At 34.2% G+C, this 12,425-nt stretch overlaps 1 pseudogene; it reads left to right on the forward strand.

Moving 5' to 3' along the window:
* LOC136837153 (3'-5' RNA helicase YTHDC2-like) overlaps positions 1-12,425 on the forward strand; it is a 1,085,270-nt pseudogene that overhangs the window by 555,984 nt on the left and 516,861 nt on the right.

Here is a 12,425-nt window from a genome sequence, read left to right on the forward strand (position 1 = left end):
TAATTTTATTTTATTCATTGTGTCTTTATTATTATTTCTTACAAAGATTCCATGACCTAAATATCTGTGAAACAACGAATACCTGGAACATTGTAGCATAGCTGGAATTTGGCTTTTTTAAACTGGCCATTATCATACTTAGTGTGTTGACTGCTAATAGGATGAACATTTATTTTTAGGGACTTGATGTCTATTATGGACATCAAGTCTTTTGAGGCAACCATTCTAAGAAAAAGGTTACTCTGAATACAAACCTTGATCTCCAACTGTAGACTGTGCCATAGGCATTGTACTATAGCCTCCCATGGTCTTTGGCTTGAGTTACCTTGCTTGAGGGTACAATCAGGAATTTTTCCTCTTTTTTGTTCATTACCTTTTTTTTTTTTAAGTGCCCTCTTCTTTACCTAATATTTTCCTTCTCAGCTTTCTAATATTCTCTAAATCCACCCTGACTGCCCTCCTTCAGTTATTATGTCAAACCTATTGTGTTTCTTTATTGCCTTACAAGGTGTCCCGGCTCCACCTGTTGACGAGTTGCTTCCAGAACTTTTTTTTAATGACATAAGGTCGTCTTTGTTCTTCCTTAAAATGAATTTAGAGCAAATAACATAAATACTGTTTTGTTAATTTCATTGTTTGTTGTTCTGTTGATTTTTACTATGCTGTTGCTGTTATGAATTTATTTATTAGTTGTACTTCTAATTTTATGTTGTTAATTTTAATTCTTTTGGGAGGGATTGAGTGGAACCCCAGGCCTGCTACTCATTACCATAAGAAAAATTGCAGAATACTTTACTCTTGTATTCAAGGGTTAAGGCCAAATTTTCTTGATCTTCAGAATTGTGCTCATTAGTACAATTTGATGTTTTCATCTGAGACACTTGAAAGCAGTAACAAATCAGAGGTTGGGTTTTTAATCCCAGGGTTTGGTGGCCCTGACTTTTATTTATCATCTTTCCCACCTTCACAAAGTGTGTCTGTATACACTAGGTCTGGACAGCCTATTTATCAACAGAAAACTTGGAGTGTAGTTGCCATGAAGTTCAGACTTTTAACAAGTTCCACATGTTTATGTAATTGCTGTTTACCACAATCCAAATATTGACAATCCTCTATATGATTGGAAAGGACTAGTATGGCTCCGTCACAGGATTCAAATCCTTCATTCGGCAATTGCAGAGACTGCAATACAAAGCACAGTGAGTAGCTTAATTCAAATTCTACAGATTAACATGGCCAGTTTGCTATAGTGTTCAGTGTGTCCTCCTATTTTGTCCAGCTAATGTATATTTTGGTAATAGATTAGACATCATATTCTGACAGGTTTTCCAGCTATCGTCAATCCAAGGTCTGTAAGTGTATAGGCACTTCTGACCATATCTGTCAATCAGTAGACTATATTCCAAATGCCACCTTTGGAAAAACAGTCTGGCTGAAATCTAAAGCTAATTAGGGTCGCATTACTGAGGCTTGTCAGGCACTTAACCCTTTAAAAATGACTGGGCGTATTTACGTTTACAAAAAGTTGTCTGTCGGTGTGCCGAGTTGACGTAAAAATTGTTGACTACAAAATTTTGTTAAAATATTCGCGGAAAAGTACTTATAGGCCTCGTTTATGAAAAATTTTAAATCACGCCTTGAGGATGCTGGGAGTTCACAGATCACACTGTTGTTTTGTTTACAAGCGTGACCCAGCTGCACATGTGCGAATTTCTTTCTTATCCCAAAAGAAAGCATCAGCTAACTCTGCTGAAAATCTCAGAAATTCTTTAGTCATTTTGTCATAATTTTTGCACTGTTTTCTATTAGCCTTTACATAAAGTTTTATATATGAAAATGTGCGCAATTTCATGTAGAATACAACAAAAAATAACTCGTAGTTGTAGCTTTTATCAATTTTGACATATTTTCATATAAATCCACGATAAGTGCCAAAATTTCAACCTTCAGTCAACTTTCCAAAACTCTTACATTCTATTAATACTGTATTCAATCATTTACCTTCGTTTTTGCAACAAACGAGAAGTCTCTTCTCTAGCACAATGTTTCGATTTATGGTGAATTTTTGAAAAACTTTTTCCTTACATCTGCTGAAAATCTTGTAAGAGCCTGACGCCGTCTCTTCCAAACGTGTGTGTTCGTGTGTTCATCGTCCATCGGAGTGGACAAGACAACAAGAGCATCTCGTTTTCTTTCTCTAAAGGAACGCGATTTCAACCATACAATATTTCCGTCTGTTTCTCCCTAACCATTGTTGTCTTGATGTATGTACAATCACCACTACTTGCATTGCCATGCAAGCATTCTAATCATGTACTCAATATGTTCCAACGAATCTTCTGTATCAAACTGTGTGTATGTTTCTGTTTATGAAGACGCCAAACGTCTCGCCACTCCGATAGACGACGAACACACGTGTTTGGAAGAGATGGTGTCAAGCTCTTACAATCTCAGAAATTCTTTAGTCTCATTGTCGTAATTTTTGCACAGTTTTCTATTAACCGTTACATAAAGTTTATCTATGAAAATGTGTGCAATTTCATGTAGAATACAAAAAAAATAACTCATAGTTGTAGCTTATCAATTTTGACATTTTCATATAAATCACGATAAGTGCCAAAATTTCAACCTTCGATCAAACTTTTAACTCGACCAAAATGGTCGAAAAAAACGCAAATTATAAGCTAAAACTCTTATATTCTAGTAATATTAAAAATTTACCTTCATTTTGCAACAGACAAAGTCTCTAGCACAATATTTCGATTTATGGTGAATTTTAAAAAAAACTTTTTCCTTACGTCCCAGTGCCGCTTAACCCTGCTGAAAATCTCAGAAATTCTTTAGTCACTTTGTCGTAATTTTTGCACCGTTTTATATTAGCCATTACATAAAGTTTTATATATGAAAATGTACACAATTTCATGTAGGATACAACAAAAAATAACTCATGGTTGTAGCTTTCATCAATTTTGACATATTTTCATATAAATCACGATAAGTGCAAAATTTCAACCTTCGGTCAACTTTAACTCGACCGAAATGGTTGAAAAAATGCAATTGTAAGCTAAAACTCTTACATTCTAGTAATATTCAATCATTTACCTTCATTTTGCAACAAGCGAAACGAAGTCTCGTCCCTATCACAATATTTCGATTTATGGTGAATTTTTGAAAGACTTTTTCCTTCGTCCGCGCTAACTCTGCTGAAAATCTTGTAAGAGCCTGGCGCCGTCTCTTCCAAACCGTGTGTGTTCATGTGTTCGTCGTCCATCGGAGTGGACAAGACAACAAGAGCATCTCGTTTTCTTTCTCTAAAGGAACGCGATTTCAACCATACAATATTTCCGTCTGTTTCTCCCTAACTATTGTTGTCTTGTTGTATGTACAATCACCACTACTTGCATTGCCATGCAAGCATTCTAATCATGTACTCAATATGTTCCAACGAATCTTCCGTATCAAACTGTGTGTATGTTTCTGTTTGTGAAGACGCCAAACGTCTCGCCACTCCGATGGACAACGAACACACATGTTTGGAAGAGATTTACCTTTCATTTGCAATAAATTGGAAGTCAGGCTCTTACAATCTCAGAAATTCTTTAGTCTCTTTGTCCTAATTTTTGCACAGTTTTCTATTAACTGTTACATAAAGTTTATCTATGAAAATGTGTGCAATTTCATGTAGAATACAAAAAATAACTCGTGGTTATAGCTTTTATCAATTTTGACATTTTCATATAAATCACGATAAGTGCCAAAATTTCAACCGGTCAACTTTGACTTCGACCAAAATGGTAGAAAAATGCAATTGTAAGCTAAAACTTACATTCTAGTAATATTCAATCATTTACCTTCATTTTGCAACAAACGAGAAGTCTCTAGCACAATATTTCGATTTATGGTGAATTTTTGAAAAAACTTTTTCCTTCGTCCGTCCAAAGCGCTAACCCTGCTGAAAATCTCAGAAATTCTTTAGTCACTTTGTCGTAATTTTTGCACCATTTTATATTAGCTGTTACATAAAGTTTTATATATGAAAATGTGCGCAATTTCATGTAGAATACAACAAAAAGCAACCCATGGTTGTAGCTTTTATCAGTTTTGAAATATTTTCATATAAATCACGATAAGTGCAAAATTTCAACCTTCGTTCAACTTTGACTCGACCGAAATGGTTGAAAAGCGCAATTGTAAGCTAAAACTCTTACATTCTAGTAATATTCAATTATTTACCTTCATTTTGCAACAGATTGGAAGTCTCTAGCACAATATTTCGATTTATGGTGAATTTTTAAAAAACTTTTTCCTTACGTCCACGCCCGGTAACTCGGTGAACATCTCAGATATTCTTTCGTCACTTTGTCGTAATGTATGCACCGTTTTATATTATTCGTTAAATAAAGTTTTATATATGAAAATGTGTGCAATTTCATGTAGAATACAATTAAAAACAACCCATGGTTGTAGCTTTTATCAGTTTGGAAATATTTTCATATAAATCACGATAAGTGCCAAAATTTCAACCTTCGGTCAACTTTGACTCGACCGAAATGGTAGAGAAACGCAATTGTAAGCTAAAACTCTTACATTCTAGTAATATTCAATTATTTACCTTCATTTTGCAACAAATTAGAAGTCTCTAGCACAATATTTCGATTTAAGGTGAATTTTTGATAAAACTTTTTCCTTATTTCCGTGCGCGGTAACTCTGCGAACATCTCAGAAATTCTTTCGTCACTTTGTCGTCGTCTATGCATCGTTTTATATTAGTCGTTACATAAAATTTTATATATGAAAATGTGCACAATTTCATGTAGAATACAACAAAAAATAACTCATGGTTGTAGCTTTTATCAGTTCTGAAATATTTTCATATAATTCACGATAAGTGCCGAAATTTCAACCTTCGGTCAAGTTTGACTCGACCGAAATGGTCGAAAAACGCAATTTTAAGCTAAAACTCTTACATTCTATTAATATTCACTCATTTACCTTCATTTTGCAACAAATTGGAAGTCTCTAGCACAATATTTCGATGTATGGAGAATTTTTGAAAAAAAAAACTTTTTCCATACGTCAGCGCCATGTGGTAACTCGGCTGAACATCTCGGAAATTCTTTCATCACTTTGTCATTATGTTTGCACCGTTTTATATTAGTCGTTACATAAAGTTTTATATATGAAAATGTGCAATTTCATGTAGAATACAACAAAAAATAACTCATTGTTGTAGCTTTTATCAGTTTTGAAATATTTTGATATAAATCACGATAAGTGCCAAAATTTCAACCTTCGGTCAACTTTAACTCGACCGAAATGGTAGAAAAAACGCAATTGTAAAGTAAGCTAAAACTCTTACATTCTAGTAATATTCAATCATTTACCTTCATTTTGCAATAAATTGGAAGTCTCTAGCACAATATTTTGATTTATGGTGAATTTTGGAAAAAAACATTTTCCTTACGTCTGCACGGTAACTCGTCCGAACATCTCAGAAATTCTTTCGTCACTTTGTCGTAATGTTTCCACCGTTTATATTAGTCGTTACATAAAGTTTTATATTTGAAAATGTGCGCAATTTCATGTAGAATACATTAAAAAATAACTCATTGTTGTAGCTTTTATCAGTTCTGAAATATTTTCATATAAATCACAATAAATAGAAAAAATTCGACCTTCGGTCAACACTAACGCGACCAAAATGGTCGAAAACTGCAATTGTAAGCTAAAACACTTACAGTCTAGTAATATCCAATCAATTACCTTCATTTTACAACAAATGGGAAGTCTCTCGCACAGTATTTCGATTTTGGTGAATTATTGAAAAAAAACTTTTTACGTCCGCATGTTACTAATTCATACACCATTTTGTGATAATATTTTCTCTGTGTTGCTTTGATCGTTTTACAAATTGTTATATACCAAAATCATCGCAATTTCGTGTACAATACAAAGAAAAAATAACTCATTAGCTTTAACTGTTTTGCTCTAGCGATTTGTGTACAATTATATATGAAATTTTTTTTTGTGCTGTCATATATTTCAATATTTATATATGATAATGATATTTTTTTTCATTTCTGATGGTTGCGTACTAAACTTCAGGCAATGACAAAAAAAGGAGCCAAAAATGAACTCTTAATCTTAAAAACTAAGGGTGCTGTGATTTTTGAAAAAATTTTTTCCGCTTCGGGCGCTAACTCCCAAACACCGCTGGCATACGGCAGACACTTTTGTAAATAGAAGCTCGGCGTTTAAGGGTTAAGTCGAAATATAACCTATGTCATGTTTTGAAATTAACTTAGCTATTTTTTTTTAACCCTTAAACACCTACTGGGCGTATCATACGTCGACTAAAATTGTCTGTTGGGTGCCAAGTGGACGCATCGCACGCCGACTACAAAAATTTCAACCTTCGGTCAACTTTGACTCGACCGAAATGGTCGAAAAACACAATTGTAAGCTAAAACTCTTACATTCTAGTAATATTCAATCATTTACCTTCATTTTGCAACAAATTAGAAGTCTCTAGCGCAATATTTCGATTTATGGTGAATTTTTGAAAAAAATATTATACGAAAATTTTTTTTGCGCTGTCATACATTTCAATATTTATATATGATAATGATATTTTTTTCATTTCTGATGGTTGCATACTAAACTTCAGGCAATGACAAAAAAAGGAGCCAAAAATGAACTCTTAATCTTGAAAATTATGCGTGCTGTGATTTTTTGAAAAAAACTTTTTTTCCGCTTTGGCGCTAACTCCGAAACGCCGCCGGCATATGGGAGACGTTTTTGTAAATAGAGGCTCGGCGTTTAAGGGTTAATGGATGATGTTGGCCGTTTGGGGGCATTTATTTTGTGTAAAAAAAAAATCAAGATTCCATTCGCTATTTTCACTTGATTTCATCATAAGACTAGCTTTATGTATTCATCGTTTATCAGCGTAAAAATAGCAGTAATGTGTTCTTTCATGCCTAGTAGTGTTGATTAAAATACTTTCTCTCCAATTTTAATTACGATCGAGTTTCATCCATGTTGCTGATGCATGATAATTTATAGTCATGAGCAGCTTGAACATTGTTTTCTCAACTTCAGCTACATCTTGCAGCTTAAATTTAGCAGTATATTTCCTTGCCGATCTTTTATCCATACCGAATAAGGGTGTAATGTAAAAATATATCAGTCCTATTTTACTTAACTTCATTTGTACTATAACTATGGTAATTGTGTATTACCGTATGATGGTTGAAATACAAGCAAAATGGCTGTTGTTATCCAATTCGGTGATAAGCAAAACAACAGTTTCTCATTCAGTTGTTTATGGCTGTATGCTTTTACGCAAGGGTATAATGTTACTAACAATACTTTTACAGTATCATTCTCTTTTACTTTTTAACTAGAAGATGGGATAAAGAGATGGAGGAAAAGAAGTTGGTCTATTGTAATTTGGTTTCTCTCGCTGCCTGATTGTACTCTGCTGCCTGCGCCCGCATGCAAATTTATAAATATTATCATATTGGTGTTAATTGCTTACCCCATTGCAAAATCGATCGTAAGGTGAATTATCGTAACTCGAGCACTACCTGAGTATTTTAATAGTTTTATCACAAAAAGTGCATTTAGTCATGAAAATGCAGTAATTAGTGAATATTTCTCAGTGAAAATACTGTTTATTATATATAGGTAGTTCTCGGTTATCAGTGGGGTTCTGTTCCTGATGGCGTGACGATAACCGAAATCGTCAGTAATAGCACCGATCCCCGGTTATCTGTGCTGCTGTAAAATGGGATTGGTGCTGATAACCAAAGATGGGTGCTTATCGGCGCTGAAAATCCAGTTACTTCCTTCGCTAGACAAGCGCAGTAAAACTAGATCGCCGATAACCGGGAACTGCCTGTACCAAATATACCTTAAACTATCATCCTAAACTACTTTACAGTAATATTTTAATATTTCAATATCACTTTAATATAATTTTAATATTTCAGTGTCACTTTAATATTTTAATATTTCATTATCACTTTAATATAATTTTAATATTTCAATATCACTTTGATATCATTTTAATATTTCAGCATCACTTTAATATCTTTTAATATTTCATTATCACTTTAATATCATGTGAATATTTCAATATCACGTTAATATCATTTTAATATTTCATCATCACTTTAACCCTTAAACGCCTGTTGGACGTAGCAAACATCGACTAAAATTGTCGGTTGAATGGCGAGTGGACGTAGCAAACGTCGACTACAAAAAATTTCAACCTTCGGTCAACTTTGACTCGACCGAAATGGTCGAAAAACGCAATTGTAAGCTAAAACTCTTACATTCTAGTAATATTCAATCATGTACCTTCATTTTGCAACAAATTGGAAGTCTCTAGCACAATATTTCGATTTATGGTCAATTTTTTAAAAAACTTTTTTCTTACGCCCGCGAGGTAACTCGGCCGAAAATTTCAGAAATTCTTTCGTCATTTTGTCGTAATTTTTGCACTATTCTATATTAGCCGTTACATAAAGTTTTATATATGAAAATGTGCGCAATTTCATGTACAATACAACAGAAAATAACTCATGGTTGTAGCTTTTACCAGTTTTGAAATATTTTCATATAAATCACGATAACTGCCAAAATTTCAACCTTTGGTCAACTTTGACTCGACCGAAATGGTCATAAAAACGCAATTGTAAGCTAAAACTCTTACATTCTAGTAATATTCAATCATTTACCTTCATTTTGCAACCAATTGGAAGTCTCTAGCACAATATTTCAATTTATGGTGAATTTTTGAAAAAACTTTTTCCTTACGTCCGCGCCAGAAATTCTTTTCATCACGTTGTCGTAATGTTTGCACTGTTTTATATCAGTCGTTACATAAAGTTTTATATATGGAAATGTGCGCAATTTCATGTAAAATACAACAGAAAATAACTCATGGTTGTAGCTTTTATCAGTTTTGAAATATTTTCATATAAATCACGATAACTGCCAAAATTTCAAGCTTCAGTCAACTTTAACTCGACCGAAATGGTAAAAAAACGCAATTATAAGCTAAAACTCTTACATTCTAGTAATATTCAATCATGTACCTTCATTTTGCAACAAACTGGAAGTCTGTAGCACAATATTTCGATTTATGGTGAATTTATAAAAAAAATTTTTCTTACGTCTGTCTTGTGAAACTTTCGGCCGAACATCTCAGAAATTCTTTTGTCATGTTGTCGTAATGTTTGCATCGTTTTACATTAGTCGTTACATAAACTTTTATATATGAAAATGTGTGCAATTTCATGTAGAATACAACAGAAATTAGCTCATGGTTGTAGCTTTTATCAGTTTTGAAATATTTTCACATAAATCACAATAACTGCCAAAATTTCAACCTTCAGTCAACTTTAACTTGACCGAAATGGTAAAAAAACGCAATTGTAAGCTAAAACTCTTACATTCTAGTAATATTCAATCGTTTACCTTCATTTTGCAATAAATTGGAAGTCTCTAGCACAATATTTCGATTTATGGTGAATTTTTTAAAAAAACATTTTCCTTATGTCTGCGCGGTAACTCGGCCGAACATCTCAGAAATTCTTTCGTCTCGTTTTCGTAATATTTGCACCGTTTTATATTAGTCGATACAAAAAGTTTTATATATGAAAATGTGTGCAATTTCATTTACAATACAACAAAAAATAACTCATGGTTGTAGCTTTTATCAGTTTTGAAATATTTTCATATAAATCACGATAAATAGAAAAAATTCGACTTTTGGTCAACTTTAACTCGACCGAAATGGTAGAAAACTGCAATTGTAAGCTAAAACACTTACAGTCTAGTAATATTCAATCAATTAGCTTCATTTTTCAACAAACTGGAAGTCTCTAGCACAATATTTCGATTTATGGTGAATTTTTGAAAAAAAAAATTTTTTACATCCGAGCGTTACGAATTCATGCATCATTTTGTGATAATATTTTCTGTGTGTTGCTTTGTTGGTTTTAAAATTTGTTATATACCAAAATCATCGCAATTTAGTGTACAATACAACTAAAAAAATTAAGTCATTAGCTTTAACCGTTTTGCTTACAGCGCAATTTGTATACAATTATATACGAGTTTTTTTTTCGCTATCATATATTCCAATATTTATATATGATAATGATATTTTTTTTCATTTCTGATGGTTGCATACTAAACTTCAGGCAATGACAAAAAAATGAGCCAAAAATGAACTCTTAATCTTAAAAACTAAGCGTGCTGTGATTTTTTAAAAAAACTTTTTTTCCGCTTCGGCGCTAACTCACCGAACGCCGCCGGCATACGGGAGACGTTTTTGTAAATAGGGCTTCGGCGTTAAAGGGTTAATATCATTTCAGTGTAATTTCTGAACGCTGTAGCTATAGGCACTATAATGAGGTTAGTTAACCAGTTTAGGGAGCTGTAGCCACTGGGAAGGTTGACTACAAGAAGTTCCTTCCTATAAGGGTTTACTATAAGGAGGGGAGAAAACCAGTTTATTACCAGGGTAAAGATTATAAACCTGTTTCTTTCCCCAGGCTTACAGAATCTCTCTCTCTCTCTCTCTCTCTCTCTCTCTCTCTCTCTCTCTCTCTCTCTCTCTCTCTCTCTCTCTCTCTCTCTCTCTCTCTCTCTATACATTTTATTATCATTTTGCTGTGTTTACATTAACATTAATACAAGCAGTCCCCGGTTATCGGGGGGAGGGGGGGTTTCTGTTCTGACGGTGTGATGATAACTGAAAATCGCCAATAACCGAAAATTGGCAATTTTGGGTGCTTATCGCCGATTTTCGGTTATTGGTGCCTCTGTTAGGTATGTTAGGTATGTATTGGCGCCAATACCCAATTATCGGCGCCGATAAGTGGAAACCACTGATTTTCAGTGCTGAAAATTGCCAATTTTGTCACTAGACAATCCCTGTAAAACCAGATCGCTAATAACCAAGCTCGCCAATAACTGGGGCCTTCCCATATTTGAAAATTTGAGAATAATATTTTTTTATCATAAAAAATGCATTTAATCACAAAAATAACATGAAAATACAGCAATCAGTGAATATTGCTCGACGAAAAAATCCGCAAATAGGTGAATTTTCCATGAATAATTTGGAGATACATTCCACAGAAAAATACGCAAATAGGTGAAACCGTGAATCCTGAACCGCGAACAGTTGGGGATCGACTGTACATTGTATGGGTATCTAATTAGTTTGGTCTTAATTGAGTTTAGAAGCATTTGTGATTAAATCCATTAGGCGTTGTTATTGTAATAATTGTGAATTAACATTTCAGTACATTACTACTATTTTATGGAAATGACCTATTGATCATGTTACCTTATGTCATATTATGGACATGTACTTGTGGCCATGTGAGCCTTTTTTTTAATTTCAAGTGTTTGCAGCCAGTACACTAGGTAGTTTTTAATATTAGCACTTGTTTCTTTTATCACCATTGGGCTGCTATTACACAGGACCCACAGGTTACCTGTGTCACAGGAGATCGGTCAGTCTGCTTATTGCCTGTGGAAATGGCTCATAACTACCTGCCTTGAGCCAGCTTGGGAAGGAATAAAGGAGAATTTGATTGGTTGCCAGACAAGTGTGAAATATGCAACATGCTCTTGGCAGCAAGCTTAAATGATGAAAGAGCTCATTTTAAGCTGTCTCTTTAGGTTTCAGTAGCAATACAGAAAGAGACTACTGTACATTGTTTTGACAGAACTATGGCAGTATGTTTCCATCCCTCTCCATGCAGGATCCATGTTTGGGCCAATACTCCAAAAACAGTGGATTCTAGGAACCACCACTTTTACTCCTTTGATGGAGATGAAGAGCCTTTCCTTGGGAGAGAGGTCACTAATTCCCAACATGAAGTGGATATAGCCAATGAAATTTTCCTTCTGAATTTGGAAGATTTATGAAACAGTCTTTTGCTTTACATGAGAGATAATTCAGATGAGAATCTTGCCTCTCCCATGCAGTTATTAGATATTGGAGGGGACCCTTATAGGGTCCACTCAACCCCATCTGAAGAGTGTGTACCTACCAGGGGGTAGTGATTTATCCTGGACTTCTGTACTGCTAAGGAGTATAGAAGTGGTGATGCAATTGCCTTGGCTCAGTCAATTCATGCAGGTTTCCCTGATAGGAAAATTCAGCTTGCTGTACTTTCAGAATTCCGGGAGGAAATCATGAACACTATCAAGGATGATCTTGTTTCATAGCATCAGTATGTCAGATGCTATCCATGATTCCCTAAGAGTCCTGGATATGGAATTGGGTGTTGTGTAAAAATTTCTTATCTTTTAAACTAGAAGATAGAGAGGCTGCACCATCTGCCCAGGCAGAGATGGGTTTTCTTACCAAAAAACTTGAGTCATGGGAGCAGGGT

Source organism: Macrobrachium rosenbergii, chromosome 58 (genome assembly GCF_040412425.1).
Source record: "Macrobrachium rosenbergii isolate ZJJX-2024 chromosome 58, ASM4041242v1, whole genome shotgun sequence".
NCBI lineage: Eukaryota > Metazoa > Arthropoda > Malacostraca > Decapoda > Palaemonidae > Macrobrachium > Macrobrachium rosenbergii.